We start from the raw sequence: 17,223 nt of genomic DNA on the forward strand, positions 1-17,223 counted from the left end.
CTCATAAGTGATATTCCATGCGTAAAGCGTGGTGTTCTTGCCTTTTTATTTTCCACATGAGAATGTCAGTTAGGCTCAGCAATGATAAGCCACTGCCATCGCTGTTGAAGGCATTCGCAAAAGCAAATTATGGCCTCCGTTCTGACCACAAATGTACGCCTATGAATGTTGTCGCCATGGCAGCGCCTGTCAGCATTGTTGTCGACGGCGTCGTCATGGCAGCCGTGGGCCGATGCTAATCCTTTCGGCGGGTGTGACATCTTGTGATGCCCAGGGTTCAGGGTGTGGTTAATGTGTCTGCTACTGCTTTACCCCAAAAAAAGGTCCTAATCAAGCTGTAGGAGGAATGTGTGAAATTAATTGAATTACAAGTTCAGGGATGACATGTTATTTTCATAATGTTATTTGCAGAGTTGTTCACTCTTGACTTTTAAGACCCATTCAAATGTGTTAACGATCCAAAGTCCAATTTGAAATTGACATTCTAAAGGCTCTTTTCGACTAGGATGGGATAATTCAGAAACTTCCACAACTTTTTTCACTTTGATTTAGCCGTTCCAAAAATTCATAGCGGATGAAAAAAAGTCAAAAGTATTAAATAGGTCTTAAGTGGTTAAAAATGGCGGTGTCGAGTTGCTCTAGTGTCTGGTTCCAAAGTCGTCACCTCCGCTTGACAAATCCAGAGCAACAAAAACGTTTCTCCTCCCATGGGTTCCCAGAAATCAGAGTTAGTACTAAATCCTGAGCAGGGGACCAAATTAGGTTCTGAGAACCTTATCTGAAATCGAACCGTATAGCATATGGAAACAAATCCGGAATTATGATACAAAGCACAGCACGGTTTGCTTATAGTTCTTGAAGTTGGAAATACACAGTAACATAAGATGCAACTCTCTTGCAAACCCTTCCTCCATGGTAGTGAGAATGCACTTCAGTAGGTGAGTGTTACTGAGGGTTCAGGGAAGGAACAGGAAAAATGTTTGTCCACTGCTCGTTTAATTTGAACAAATCCCCCACAGGTACCGCGTGCATGGCCCCTGCGAATCACAACGAGGCGTGGGACATGGTATAGGGACCCGTGTGAGAGGGGGGGGGGGGTAGTCAGAGCGTGTGGACTGGGTGCTGGAGAGAATCAATGCTGTTTTTCTTTTTCAGTAGCGTGCCCTGGACAGGTTTACGCTGTAGCACTGCCATATGCTCTGCCCAGGAAATGGGCTTTATTAATACGTTTAAGAGCACGTCAGGCTTGGGTGACTTATGGGCTATGTGAGCCAATGTGAAGGTGCATTGTCGGCAATTTTTAACAAATAAAGAAAGGGTAAAGGAGAAGAGGGGGAAAAAAGGGGGGATGGAAAGAAAAACATTCTCCGGGGCCCTCTTTCTCTCTCTCTCTCTCTCGGAGCGGGGGACCGACTGGTTTCAGGCCTCTGTCATGCGGGAGAGACGTCCATTTCAGCTGAGCCTCTGCGTTCCAGGTGTTGCTTTTTAATTGCCAATTCCGTGAGCAATAAAGCATTTCACTTACATTCGCTTGTAAAGTGCTTTCATTCCCTCTCCAAATGATGTAATTACCCAGCCGTCCCACGAATGAGAGGGATGCCAGGCTCCGACCCCTTTTTGGAGAGGAGTGGCGCTCCCCTTCTCTTCTCACTCTCTTTCTCTCCCTGTCTCTAGGCTGGGTTAGCAAGCTTTCTCAGCAAGAAGCCTGGTTGAAAGGTTTCCTGCAGTATGTTTTCATTTAGGAATCCAAACACCATAAAGTGAGGTAGTCGTTTGCACAATAAACGTACACTTTAATTTCATTTCGAGCTCTCCTGCCACTGCGGTTCACGAACCCTCTGTCTGTAACGTTTCTAGGAACAGCGGGTTGGATAAAAAATAAGAGAGTTTGAAAATGTGGGTTTTGGGAATTTCCTTTGATGTGTGAGGAGGAGGACTGTTTGTTCCTTGTAGCTGGATGCTGATAGCGAATTAGTTTGTCCAAAATAAAACACAAAAACCTTTATTGGCGTTCATAAATCTGCAGGAACAGGTTTTTTCGTTCTCATTCCAGTTATAAACTCTCTTTAAAGGAGAGAAGGGGGAAAAAAAAGAAAAATGAAAAAATGAATCAATTCTTTAATGAGTTTTTGCTTTCGCGTGATGACGAGGCACAGAGCTTGTTTATGAGTTCACAGCATAGCGAAATACCAAAGAAAAGCCAGCAAATCTTTCAAAGCGCACTGTTGCGGGTTGGAAAAAAAAGAAAAAGAAAAAATAAATAAAGCAAGCAAGCTCCAATTACAAATACGCTAATGAACCGTAAAAAACACAGAGATGTTATCATTAGACATAAAAAAAAAAAGATATTTTCCTGTTTATGTAGTGTGGAATTCCCCCTGAGAGCCGCAGAGAGGTCACGGGCCAGGCCGAGTGTTTGCGGGCCAAGTGCGTGGAGGCGTGTAACACTAACTCATAGTCGTTTGGCTAAAACGGATCCGATGAATCACCTGAGGATTGTGAACCCTCAAGAACAAGTTCAGCCTGTCACTGTGTGGCATCTGATCAGCATCGCTCCCACGAAGGTGAAAAACATTGACTCCATTGACGAGGTGTAACCGAGTATCTCTAAAACATTTAAAATATGTAAAAACATGGAGGAGAAAGTCTAAAGACTAAGCAAAATGAGCCCCCCACTCACACACTTATCTTCCTTACCCACACAGGCACACACACACTTATTTTCCTTACCCATTCGTAAGGTGTACCTGGCAACATTGCGGCGTATCCGACCTCCCCCGTGCTTGTCAACTCAAAATTCTAGCAGGGGCAACGTTTGCCAAAAAACACAAAAACAAGCTGTTCGCTATCATCCGTTCCCATGGGAACGGGGCTGTTGCGGGTGTGCCCGCTACGACGCTCATCTGCACAAACATCATGCGAGTCTACTCCCTGACATGTTAAACATACCATGAGGGGGGTGGAGGCGGGGGGGGGGGGGGGGGAAGAGAGAGAGAACACAGAATGCCCCCACCGTCAACCCCCAAAATTCTCTCCTTCTCCCAGAACAGCGGGGGCCTCAGAGCCCTGCTATCAGTGCTAGCGATTAGCCGGCCCCGCTTGTGAGAAGTGCCACAAGGGGGGTGGGGGGATTCCTGAGACGTCGGGGCCTGCGGTGCTCATTCACACACTTCCTCTCCATAATGGAGACCACACATTTACCCAGGGGCTGGAGGAGCAGAGGGGGACCAGCGGAGCCAGAGTTCAAAGCCAGAGACGTGCAAGGGGAAGGGGAAGACGTAAACAACACTCAATGTACCATGGTGCGAAAAATAAACAAACAAAACGACCAGCCTGGCCTGGCCCATCAGCCCCTCATGTAACGTTACAATCTGCGATGGGGGAAAACACAAGCTTGATCATGCATCTCTAAAGGCGACGCTTTGTTCTGTTCATTTTTCGTCCGTTTTTTTTTTCTCTTCTCTTCACTAATTGGCTCGTGCTGTAGAGCTAGCCGTCAAGAGGAATTAGCACCTTTGCTCACTCGTCCACTGTTTCTCCACAGGTGGCAGAAGTACAGTATAATTGGTATACAGTGTACCCGTAATGTGTTTACACTGCCGTATGGAAATCCTCCCAGAGGACATACTGTACAGTCGCATAAAAATAGGCCTCAGTCAGAGGGACACACACGGTGCGATTTTGCATAAAAACTGAGTTCTGACGTATGCAGTACAGATAATGGTTAACCACTTAAGCCCTTTTTTGAAAATAGCAAAAATAGCAGACCTACAAGCTCACAGCGCTAGGGAGCGCTGGGGATCCAATGTGTGAGCTTGTAGATGCTTTTTTGATAAAAAAAAATAATAATAATCAGAACATTTTAGGGGAAAAAAATGCCCAAAATAGGAACTGCAGTTTGAAAGTACGGTAGTTAAATTATCGAGGCCACAAGGTGAAAAAAAATAATCGTTATCATCGTTATCAATGATATAACGCACATGGAGGCCAATGAAAACACATGGTCACACAAGACTTCTCATCCCCTCATGGGAAATTTAACCATAGATTTGTTTAGAGAAAAATAAAAGTAACTTTATTCACTGCGTGCATGCTATACGTGTATACATTTATTGTACAGTTCATAAGTCGGGGCCCTAGTCATTCCACTGCTGCACTTTGACAGTAAAACACGTCGGCCTCATCTTAGACTTATTTTTCCCCTGAGAAAACCCCCCCGGTCTGTAAGTGAGCGATAAATCTGGCACCAAGAGGGTGTGTTTGCCTATGTTTGTGTGTGTCTCTCTCTGTCTAGATGGTGTAAATGCACTCTTGTGTCCTCGTGTCCCTACAGCCTCCAGCGCCGTCAATTCTGCCCATGCCTTCTTTGCAGGATACGTGACCTCTAACCCCTATAACTCCTGTTTTGTTCTCGCCACTCCAGACTGTCCCCCCCCCGCCCTCCCGCCACAAACCCCAAACACTCGCCCCCTCAAACTCCCTCAGATGACAGATACCCCTCTACTACTCTCCACCCTCTGTTCTCTGACACACCGCCTTCTCACACACACACACACAATCCCAGGAGCCTTTGACCTGCGCAGCACCTCAGCCTCTGCCAGCAGGCTGCCCTCGCATTCCAGTAATGCCTTAAGTTATGTTCCGCCGTACGATGGTGCCGCACGCTACAAACTGCGGATCTACCAGCTCACGGCGCGTTGCGGATGCAACGCGTCGTGAGCTTGTAGATCCGCGGTTTCCGGTGGGTGATATACCGGCGTAGTACGACTAAGTATAAATCAGCCGTAAGGCAACCCTTGTAACCTGAGCCTGCAGTGAGCTCATCGGCAGCCACGGCATCAAGAGTTAAATGATACCAAACCCAAAAAAAAAAGGAAGGAGAGACAACAAAAGAGAAGAAAAGATAAAGAGAGAAGAGGGGGAGAAAAAGAGAGAGTGAGTCAGAAAAAGAAGAAAGAAAGGGGGTGAGGAGGAGGCAATTGCTGGCATGGGACAGGTCTGGAACTGGTTCTGAGTGTGCGTGTGCGCGTGTGTGTGTATGTGTGTGTGTCTTGCATTGCCGGGGCTCCTCAGGGGTTAAGTTACACTCTGAGAAAGAGAGGAGGAAGAGGAAAGGAAAGGAGAAACTGCTGGCGTCTTTGAATTCTCTCCGCTCTGTCTGTCTGTCTGTCTCTCTCCCCCTCTCTCCGTCTCTCTCCCCCTCTCTCTCTCCCTGTCCGTCTGTGTCTGCTGAAGGGCTGACTGGTGGCTGTAGTTTCCTCCGGACACACTCCGGCAGCCCGCTTACGCTCGCCCTCCGCCCCTGCTTTCAAGTTAACGAGTCCCGCTCGCCCCGTCCTCTTGGTCTGGGATCTTCGTCAGGGAATGTGTGTGGAGCGCTGAGAGGTCGCCCTCTCTCTTCTTCTCTGACACGGGGATGACCACCGGCTGCCCAAACACGGTAAGGCTTCTGCTTTTAATGAGTGTCCTTGCGTGTATGTGTGTGTGTGTGTGTGTGTGTGTGTGTGTGTGTGTGTGTGTGTGTGTGTGTGTGTGTGTGTGTGTGTGTGTGTGTGTGTGTGTGTGTGTGTGTGTGTGTGTGTGTGTGTGTGTGTGTGTGGAAGTGTCGGCGAGTGCAAAGAGAGCCTGGCTCACACACACACAGCTGCGCTTACACAGTAAAATGCTCCGTGTTCATTTAACTCAGAAATTGTACAAAAATGGAACTGAGTTAAATGAACGCTGATGATTATAATGTGTACTTCAAATATCGTAACCCTAAATGTCACCTCTCAGTATCATTGTAATTCAAGTCTCAGACTTGTAACGAGTGCCATTAAGACACTACTTAATTAAAGCAATTATAATTAAGTCAATCAGAATCACTCTGTCAAAACCCTGCATTGTTGAGGACTCCTGCAGGAAACAAATCAGTTAGAAATTGATTTTGTTTTGTTTTGAGAGCAACTCATGCAGCCAGATAATGACAAATAACTTTTAAAAGTCTTAAAAGTACTGTACCATCAGAAGTTCTATACGGATGTATTATTTACTGATGCAGTTCTTTCCAGTACATCTACTAAACTGCTGTTGTCTTCCTGACCACTTATACTTTTCCAACGTTTAAGTGACAATCCCCCCTGAGGCAAAGTTACAGCCTTTTAGACGGTTGCCTTCTAAAGGCACTTAAGAAAAGGTTAATCACTGTGGGAGTTGGAGTTTTATAAAGGCATTTAAAGTGCATGGTTATTTTCTCTCATGTGCAATTTACTCAGACACAAATGTAGTGTATGACAGTCAAAGGGTTTTTAAAAAGAAAAAGTTTTGTTGAAGTTATTTCAACCATTTGTGACTGTTAACCAATAATTCTTATTTATGAAATAGAAAACAACCACTTAGCCCACATACTTTCTGTGAAGCTCAAATTAATCCAACAGGTGTGATGTACTTCTAGACAGTAAATGCCTCATGGCTCCTGTGAATAAATCTCACTCTCAACATAAACAATGGAAAAGACAGTGCTGTTTAAACTATTAATATTACACCCTTATGTATCCTACCGACTTTTCCACATAGCTATATCCATATTTATATTTTTAGTTTTTATTTTACAACTATTTTTTCCAGTTTTAATTTAATAGTTACCCCTGAGATTTAGCCTGCCAAGTCACTGGACTGATTAATGAACAAACAGCAAAACTAGTCATTATGTAGTCATTATGATAAATTAATTAAGTTAGTAGTTAACGCTACATACAGTAGTACACTGTCGTTGGCCTGCAATCTGTGACATGAAATGCATTCACATAAATTAACTTGTATCCACCACTGATCTTAACATTTGTACATTTCCTACGGCAGCTATGGTTGTGGACAAGGACTCCGCAAGTTCAACAGAGCGCACAGCCCTGCACCTAAAATAACATGAAAAATGTGACACATTATAGGAACACCTTTGTGTGTGGCAGGGGAAAACACTCAAGTTCAAGCCCTCTGTTGTTTGCACAGTACATGTTTTTTGAATATGGGTTGCTCAGCAGAAACTCATCAACTTACTTATTAATTATTCTGTCTGCCCGGAAAGTTCTGCATGGAAGTCCGAGCCACATTTGAGCATCGAAACAATTTATTGTCACTGAAAATAATATGTTGGCTCAGGCACACAGAGGCTTTCCATGTGGATTTTATCATGGCTCCTTGAATTAATAAATCCCTTGGGTAACATAACTCTACTTCAATCAACAGTATGAGAATGCATTCGATAGCTCCACAAGCGGCGTATACATGAAAACGATTTCTTTAACCTATTAAGACCGGGAACACATCCATGTCATTTTAGATTTCTTTGGCTATTCAAAAATAGCAGATCTACAAGCTCACAGTGCTGCGCTATGAGCTTGTAGATCTGCTATTATTGAAAAATAGTGAAAATGTGTGTAAATCTTTTAAGCGAACATTTGTAAAATATGTAGTTCCAGGGACCCCCAGAAGCAAAGATTTGAGTTACAAATGTCTGCTTAAAAAAAAGAAAATTCTAATATTTGCAAAAATGTTCACGATTTTTCAAAAAATAGCAGATCTACAAGCTCATAGCCCGGCACTCGGTGCCGCGGTATGAGCTTGTATATCTGCTATTTTTGAATAGCCCAAACAAATCTTAAAACGACAGAGATGGGTTCCCGGTCTTAAAGGGTTAAAACATCTGAATATCTAAAATCCCCTTCTTTTAATTATCGAACTGGTGTATCCGCTTACGTCCTGATTTAGAGGGGTTGCACTGGAATCGATTTGGGGCACTGACGGGATAGTGAATCAATCCCACGACGAGCAAGTACAACCCTGCACAGTCCCAGAGTCAGATGACCAGCAGCCAAAATGAAGGCATGAATCAGACGTTGTTTGGTGCTGGATGTGGCCTGGAGGCAGCTAGAGCTCAGATATGCAGGGGAGAGAGAGGGGGAGCAGAGGGAGGGAAGATGGCTGGGTCAGTAACGGAGAAGGATAAAGAAGGGGGTTGGAGAGAGAGAGAGAAGGAAAGGTATAAAGAAAGGGAGAAGAAATAAATAAAGATAGGGAAAGGGAAAGAGAAATGAAAAGATAAGAAAGAGGGAGTGAAAGTGAGACAGAATGGGAAACGGAAAGACAGAAGCAGCAGAGAGAGAGAGACAGATTGGCAGATGGAGATAGAGGCAGAAAGAGAGAGAGAGAGAGAGAGAGAGAGAGAGAGAGGGGGTGGGGAGAGAGAGACCAGACCAGACCAGACCATAGACTATTGCTTTCTAGCCAACTGAGAGATCCAGTACAGGGAGAAGCTTGTTACTGTGAAACACAGAACCCACATCGCCTCTCCCTCCCCTGGGCATGGGGCTTGGGAGGAGATGTGCTCCCCTGGATGAAAGAAAAACACAGCCAAATACCAGAGGATAATGTGATTATAGGCAAAGAGGAGAATGAGGGTTAATTGAAGCTAAGTGTCCATAAAAAAAAGATACTATATATACATCTGTGACTCAGCTTTCAGCCCACACTATGCCGACAAGGCCCGGATTCTTATTACCACCGCTCAAATAAACACACATCTCTGTAATTCGCGAGGAATGTCGTGAATGTGTGTTTTCTGAAAAGGTAATACCTGGGCATGCGGAATCAAATCCTTGAATTACAGTATACAGTGCAGGTTTCTTTCCACCAAAATGAAAAAGAAACACAAAGTCCATTGTAATAGTCTCAGTTAGCAGATTTTCTATGTCTGGTGCGCAGTTGGACAGATGCTAGCGCAGTCTTCCATGACAAAGTCCATTGCCTTAGATTTCATGAAACACTCATAATCTCCCACGGCTGCTCTGGTGGCTCCAGTCTAGAGAGTTGGATCCGTTTACTGACGTGCAGTCAACATTGCTTAAAGTGCACCCCTTAAAGCCTTTCAATAGCTATGACTTTGTAAAGCATGTGGGAATGGTCTTTCTGGAGCAGAAGAGAACACGCAGCTGCTCAGGATATAAATGAGACTATAGATAAGATAAAGATGATCAAGCTGAAATGAATTTATCTCTTAATGACTCCATGAAAGTGTCCGCCAACTGCCGTTAATAATTGTTTATACTTTTTACTGATTAACACTCGTTTTTCAAATAATTTCCATTATCGAGACAGGTGTCAGGTACTTCACGATCAATGTGAAATGTAATTTGACAACGGAGGGAGACTAATGATTTCCTTAAAATGAATCACTCTGCATTAGACAACACCTTTGAATGTCATTTACAGAGGAGTACAAAGGTAAAATCACAGCTTTGATTGCCAGATTTGCCACAGTAACATATTGTTCTCGAAGAGCCCTGCAATTTAAACCACTTAGGGATGAGAAGCCCTATAAACATTCAAAGCATCCACTTAAGACTGGCTTGTCTCTCTCCCCCCAAGCTCATGTGCAACACTGCAAGAAATTAACAAGGTCGGTGAAAATGTGTATCCAAAAGTTATATGAATAGATTCTTGGTCAAATTATAGTGCACCAGTTGATCATTTTGTTGTGATATATTTAGGATTAGGATAGGGTTAAATGATAAAAACACAAATAGGTAATTACTTTCACAGTTGGAAAAAAAAAGACAAAAATAGTCACTTTCAAGAATTGTCCTTGAAACAAGCTACTTTGATCATGAAGCAACCAAAACTTCTAGAGAGACGGAAAACAATCACCCAGGGTGATAACCTAATTCCAATATCATATCGATCCGTGAACTTGAAAGCCAGAATAATAAAAATGAAAACGCTAGCTTGCTTCCTTGTCATTTCTTACAGCGTAATACACTATATAGAGTACCAACGACTGAGTTGAGACACTCGTTTTATGGTCTGTAAGCAGGGTGGACAGGCAATTGTTGTTTGTTTTGGAGCCTGGCGAAGGCAGCTAAAAAGCGATGTGGAGTGCTTGGCCACGCGGGCCAGGCCAGCAGAGCCGCACTCCTCCACTTTACCCTCCAACCACATAAGACTTCTACCCACTGATGCATTCTGCAAGCTTAACTTTTTCCCTGTCTGTCTGTCTGTCTGTCTGTCTGTCTGTCTGTCTGTCTGTCTGTCTGTCTGTCTGTCTGTCTGTCTGTCTGTCTGTCTGTCTGTCTGTCTGTCTGTCTGTCTGTCTGTCTGTCCGTCTGTCCGTCTGTCTGTCTCTCTCTGCCCCTTTATTCTAGGGCTGCAAATTATCGATTATTTTCTTAACGTTTATACGATTGATAACCTTTCGTTTAATCGAATAATCGAGAGGCACATTTTAATGATATAATTTTTTTAATATATCAACAAATCAATGTCCGATTAACAACTTAAGCCCCATTCTATACTTCATCGTACAACAGTATCGCACAAAAATTGCCAATCTACATCCTCCAAACACACATTGTGAGCTTGTAGATCTGCTCTTTTTTTTTTAAGTGAAAGCAAAAAAGGGAAAATTTCAATTCCCCACCAAAATCGACTTTATTAAAAACGATTATAGATTATTTTTTATAATGAATAAAAATTGTTTATTTCGCTTAACTGCACCCATTTCATTGTCATTCTCATGTCTCTCTCACGGTGTTCATATCTCCCTTCTCTGCCAGATAATGACATATCAGCTGGTATTTATGTAGTTGCAACACCCAGGCTCATTGGAGCTGGAGTTCAGTGATGTGGGTTCTCAGCATAAAGCAACAGCCTCCCGTCCAAAGAAAACACTATGTAGACAATAAGCAAGTACTTCCTGTTAGCTGTCAAATTACGGCCTTTCCTTGCCCGACACACTTAAACGAAAGCGTAAACCTTGAAGAAATGCTACCCTAGACATAAATAAGTGAGTGAGTAAGTAGATCAATAAATTAATTCATTAATAAATGAATAAAGTACAAGACAAAACCAGAACAAAAATATGCCAATATATATCCATCATATCAATATATGATATGTAGTTAATGCTACATTCAAGTCGAGTGACCTTTCTGGTCGCTAATGCTGCTCTTATTCCAATAAATAGATGATTAATGGGGCTGGTGAATAATTGAGTGTGTCATTAGTCTCTGAACATGGCCGTGTGTGTCCAGTTCCCTGGCTTCACTGCCTGTCCTCTTGTTTCAGCTGACTGCGTTCAGATTGCACAAGCACGCTCTGACAACTCCAATGGTTTGACAGCACTCAAAGGTGTATACAGTGTGTGTGTGTGTGTGTGTGTGTGTGTGTGTGTGTGTGTGTGTGTGTGTGTGTGTGTGTGTGTGTGTGTGTGCGCGCACGCGGGTGTGTGCGTGTAATCGTATATCTATCTATAATAATATATATATATACTGTATATTATTATTACCACGCATGTACTGTACGCACATGCACATGTTTTCCATTTCTCTCTGATTCATATCATTGCTGTTGGGCAGAAACCTTGTATCTCTATATTTCAACTTTAAAAATGTGTTTCTTGTAAATGAATGCCCTACTTCATCATACAGTGTTGAACAAAAGTCGTGAAAATAGCAGATCTACAAGCTCTCAAAGCATTGCAATGTGGCACGTTGTAAGCCTGTAGATCGTCTATTCGCTATTTTATATTATTTTTTAAATAGTAATAAAAAAGGAAGGGTTTTGGACATACAAGGTTTCTGCCCAGCAGCGACCATATTTGTTTTCTGTATGTGTGTGTGCTCTTGAGCTCTGACATTTTGTACGTATCGTCCATTACTCCATTTTTCTATTTTACACATCGCTTGCTGAGTTAGCTCACGTAGCCAGCTGCTTGCAGAGTGTTGCGTTTCATCCTCTGTACGTGTACAAGCTTCACAGCAAATGGCTCTGTAATTGTCAGCCCAGTCGAACAGCATGCGTAGGCCAGGCCCTGTGTGATCCATTCTTACATCTCCTCACCTCCCCTGATCAGCCGCACAACTCTGAACTCCCACACTGTCAAACAAATCCAACGCAGCAGGTGGTGCAACCTCATATTCAAGTCTTACTTCATTTATTTCGTTAGTTGTGAAAAAGTGTTATATTCTACCATTTGGAATGGGATGATTTGATTTATTTCAACTTCTTTTGGTTCCTGGAAAGTGCTCTGTAGACATCACCACTAGCTTCGAAAATTCCAATGAATCAAATTACTATATTTCAGTTCATGCAATAATATCTCTCACTTGGCATATTTTCCCCGACTCCTTTTAAGAAAAACAAGATTTTGTTGACTCAATATAGCCTCTGGCTTGCATTCAGCATGACCACATTCCACTTTTAATATGACCTTCGTTCAGACCTGTGGCTCATCCCTAGTTACCATTTCAGCTTCCATTTCAACTCCTCTACTGCTCATACTGTGGCTTAGGGCAAGGGTTCCCAAACTTTTCAGGCCGCGACCCCCCAAAATAATCATATTTGAACTGGGGACCCCCCAGAATAATCATATTTGAACTGGGGACCCCCCATCCTGACAAGCACTTGGAATTGTAGGAGTTGAGTCACTACTTTTAGTTAGACATTTTTTGCCTATTTCTTAGGTAATGCCAATGTTTTACAATTTTTATAGTATAGTTAGTTTTTGATGTAGTAATGGTATTATAGTTTATTATTATTATTTTAATTTTAGAGGTATTAAAAATGTCTTAAAAGTCCTTCAATTGTCAGATTTGTCACTTTGTCACTACAAATGTGCAGATACCCTGTATACACTTATACTGTATGTTGGTTTGTTTACTGTTGAGTGAGAAAACAATGTTGCACATTAAGCTAATCATCTGGGGACCCCCCCAAAACAATTTGGGGACCCCCCTGGGGATCCAGACCCCCAGTTTGGGAACCACTGGCTTAGAGGACCTGCTACTCTCCATTCTCTTCCTCTCCCATTCCTCAACTTTTATTGCCGAAGGCTTCATTGGACACAACGACGAATGGGAATGAGCAAATGAGGATATAGCTCGTAAATATGTGCGTGTTTATAGTGTATTTTCATTAGGGAGGGCAGATATACTAGAAGAACCACAATTAAACACAGTGAGAAACTGGCCATCGCATTTCACTAAGGTATTAAGTTAATACTGCTGTTTTCATGGAGCGGTTGGATGTTTGCTCAAGGGGTACATCGGAAATATTACGCACCGTTAGTCCAAGATCAATCAAACCAGCAGCCAATTTACTATGGATTGATGTTTTGGATTTTGGCTTCAGCAGATGTCATGCAGATTTGGGCCAAATACCACCGCTAGCATAGAGCGATGAAAAGTCGCCTTCCTGCAACCTCCCTGTTAGTCCTCGTCCATCAACAAATAAGAAGAAATGTGTCCCCCACACACACACACACACACACACACACACACACACACACACACACACACACACACACACACACACAAACACGCAAGCATTCTAGCACACACATTGGAGTTAGGGAATCAGAGACAGAACCATGCAGCGCTATAATATCTCCAATAACACTGGAGAGAGATGGGGCATCTGTTTGAGAAGCCCACATCAAACGAGACAGCATGTCAGCGGAGGGTTATGCATATATTGTCCTTGTTCTTCCCATCCAACAGCAATAAGCGGGGCTGAGCACAGAGAGAGAGAGAGTGAAAGGACGAGAGAGGAGACGAGAGGAGAGGAAGGAGGTATCGTTTTGATCAGGTCGACAAAGCGAGGAGGGAGACAGACACACAGGGACAACACATGAGGCAGACAAAGACCTGTGGAGACAACCGTGGGGGGAGAGAGAGAGAGAGACAGACCATGCATGCACACATGCAAATCAATGACCTTATCAGGTATCTGTCCATTCCGTTCCATTTTGTTCTGTTCTTATGCCTTGTGGTCGTATAGCCAGAGATGTTGTTTTCTCGGTAGGGCATCTGGAGAAGATTAGGGCCCAACCTGACACTGCAGCCCCAGTGAAACATGACTCAGGGATGAATGGAGGCTTTTAGGCCAGTGTCTGTCTTCCCACACGTTGTTCTGCTATTCTTTATTTGTCCGTCACCCAATAAAACATGCACGCCGTTATCTGATACCGATACCCGCACGCTGACCGAGCGGTCAAGGTTCTGCCAATCTCTCATTCTCTTTCTTCGTCGCTTCAAACAATCCTTTTCTGGTGCTTTTATTCTCGCGAAAATATTTGTATTTATTGCAACAACAAAAAACGGAAAAACGAAAATCAGGTCAATGTCTGAAAAACACAAGCTGTTCAGTCACGAGCGATATTAGCAATCCTAAAGACACTGTAGACGCTGACCCATATGCACTTTGAATCAATGGGACTGAATGGAATCTGTCCCACCAGCCAAAATATGCCTTTCTTGTAAAAGCAATGAACCGCTTCTAACTGAGGTGAAATTGAGCAGTGATGAGGGAGCATGATGGTGGTGGTGTGTGTGTGTGTGTGTGTGTGTGTGTGTGTGTGTGTGTGTGTGGGGGGGGGGGGGTAACACCATTTTAGACCCAGCCAAGACCAAATTACCTGCAAAAGAACCCCATACTTGTTTTGATACCGTCTGCATCACTGCGGGTTGGACTCTTATTAGATTCTGCCTGTGTTTCCACTTGTGGCTCAGACGCCAGTCCACCCCCGCCCCCAGCGCCCCCCAGCCCAACCCCATCTCAATCTCACCCCACCTCAGAGGCCTTTATCCGGTTACGACGTCTGGGTATAACGCACCAGGGAGTCTGCATTTTGCTCCTCCGTTGAGAGGGCAAAGGAGGACTAATGCATGTCACCAATGCCACCTGCAGTTAAAGAAAAACGGTTCAGGCCACCACTCAGCTGGGCGCTAATGCAGCAGGAAGGGGATAGGGCCCAAAACAAACCCAGCAGCGGAACATCGGGAGTATATTACTACACGGGCTGACCGAGGTCATCTAGACGAAGGACGTACAGAAAATATTAAGCTATGTTACACACTAGCTAGGACTTAGATCCGTCTCTCTCGCAAAGCTGCAGTGCTGGCTGTGTAAGTGACCGTATTCACATGGTGGCCATTTTACTCTTTTGTCCCGGCCAAGAGTGATGTGAGACCAAAATGGCCGCTGTCTGAATACGGTCAATTGCTTGGATAGATACTTAAGCGGCTGCATGTGTTGCCAATGCCATCCTCTTTTTCCCCCCCATCCTGTTGTGAGGAGATGCGCTGTCGTGCATGCTGAGCAGCGACTCGACGTGTTACACTGAGGCGCAAATATTGCTTTGCCTTCGTCAGTTTGACAAGGACGTTCCGTTTCATTGAGGCTGTGTGTTCGCACGCCCATATGCGCGTTTGCATATGCATTGCATTACATTCTGTGATTGTATATTGTTTCCATTTGCTCAGCTAGCCCGTCAGAGGCACAATTAGTGAGCCCCCCCCCCCCCCGATCCCTGTTAAGAAAAAAAACAAAACACCACCCCACTGTTCTCTTCGCCTGAGTGTCCTCACACGAGAGAGGCTTCAATTTCAACCTCCTCAGCACATGGCCCCTGCAATTGCTTCCCACTGCAATTTATTACAGGCAAATTGAAAGATTCCAAGGTGTGAGTCAGTTTGTGTTGGCCCTAAATATGGTAGCCGCTTACTTACAGTACACTCCGTAGCCTGTCTCTTTTGCATGGCTGTTGCTCCAGCACGTCCCCCCCATCTGGGTTTGTGGGAGCTGCACTTACTGTACTCTGTAACCAGGTCCTTAGCAAAAAAAAGGAGAGGGAATAAAATTGCTGTTGCCACTTTTCCAAAGCAAAGGGGAAGATGGCAGTGGGCCTATTAGTTGACCCCCTGCCGAGCTCTCTAGAGGCATATAGGCTTACCAGTGTCAAAGCAGAAGAATATGCACTGGGCAGCATCAAAGCATGGCGCTAAGGCAGCTGATAGCTTGTGGCGACATTGTACTGCGGGACAGAGCACTCTCCGCCATTATTACCATGGATCCCTCACATCGCCTATTTATAATCAATTTTCCACTCCGAAAACCTGCTGTGTCTCTGTCTCCCACATGTTGTAGTCAGACGAGAGAAACAGAGAGAGAGAGAGAGAGAGAGAGAGAGAGAGAGAGAGAGAGAGAGAGAGAGAGAGAGAGAGAGAGAGAGAGAGAGAGAGAGAGATGAAGACAGAAGTAGAGATATGGATAGGGGGGGGAGTAAATAGGGAGTTGGTGAAAACCAAGTCCAAGAGTATTGCTAACACAGGAGAAATTGTACAGCAGGGACTGTTCACATAAATGGACCCAGACGTGTAAAAGTAACGGTGGTTTCAAGAGACTATTCCTAAAAAAGAACTCCGCCTCAGAAATAAAACCACTGAATTCCTACCGGATCATAATTCAAAGTGGTCCTATTTCCACCAAAAAAAGAAAGAAAGAAAGAGAGAAATTAACCAACGCATTTGTGTAAAACCGCATCATTATTTGCAACAAAACCGCCTCATTTATATTCAATCACGAGCCTGTGAACTCTTACACGGCATTCGAGTCTGTCAGTATCACTGTCAGTCATCCATTCACACCATATGTAGATTTCTTATTATTGCTCATACATACATACACACACAGATCAAACAGAATAGATTATTATTCCCCCAGACACAAAACTATGTCAACAGTTGTGTCTCAAGACGCAACATAAAATAAACACAACTAACAATGCAATAAAAAAAAACAAAATACTCGAATACTCAAACTGAACACTAAAAACGTCTTGGTGTTCTTCGCGTCGGCACGGCTGTGGATACCAGTTCCCACGTATCATGTTTGTTTGGGGGGTTTGTTTTTAGCGCCGCTGTATTTATAACGTGCTCCATTGTGCAATTTGTTTTGCTTTGAGATAAATGTCAAAGAAGGCATAATGTGACGGGAAGAATGCAGATAAAACACGCACATCCTGGAATGCCAACATGTAAAGCCGAGTTCTAAGCGTGCGTGCGTGCGTTAAGTGCGTGTGTGTGTGTACAGTAGCTCTCTCCCTGAAAGGATGAGATGTAGCTTTCTTGATGGGGGTGATGAACTCGTGTTGCAATGACAATGACAAATGTACGTGTGAGTGTGTGTGTATGCATATGTGCATCTATCCGTGTTGCTGCATGCCTGTGTTACACCTCGACTTTGACACTGATATGGTAGAGAAAGAGGAGGCAGCATGGGACCATTACCCTGACAGGGAAATATGACTGAACGTGGGGACAATGGGGGTCAAGTGCTCTCCTCTTTCTCTCCCCTAATACCTAATACTCATTCAGGGACACAAGGAGGAGTTCTAAGCCTTTCTGATGGAAT

At 43.9% G+C, this 17,223-nt stretch overlaps 1 protein-coding gene across 1 annotated transcript in view; it reads left to right on the top strand.

Annotated features, from left to right (window-relative positions):
• The first annotated feature begins 4,922 nt into the window (after window positions 1-4,922).
• The window catches only part of flrt2 (fibronectin leucine rich transmembrane protein 2), a 37,717-nt gene continuing 25,416 nt past the window's right edge, over window positions 4,923-17,223 (top strand). The window contains exon 1 of the mRNA XM_080453958.1: window positions 4,923-5,440. The gene's annotated coding sequence lies outside the window, so the exon portion shown is untranslated. The remainder of the gene's footprint in view (window positions 5,441-17,223) is intronic.

Source organism: Gymnoscopelus braueri, assembly GCF_963280865.1.
Source record: "Gymnoscopelus braueri genome assembly, chromosome: 16".
Classification (NCBI taxonomy): domain Eukaryota; kingdom Metazoa; phylum Chordata; class Actinopteri; order Myctophiformes; family Myctophidae; genus Gymnoscopelus; species Gymnoscopelus braueri.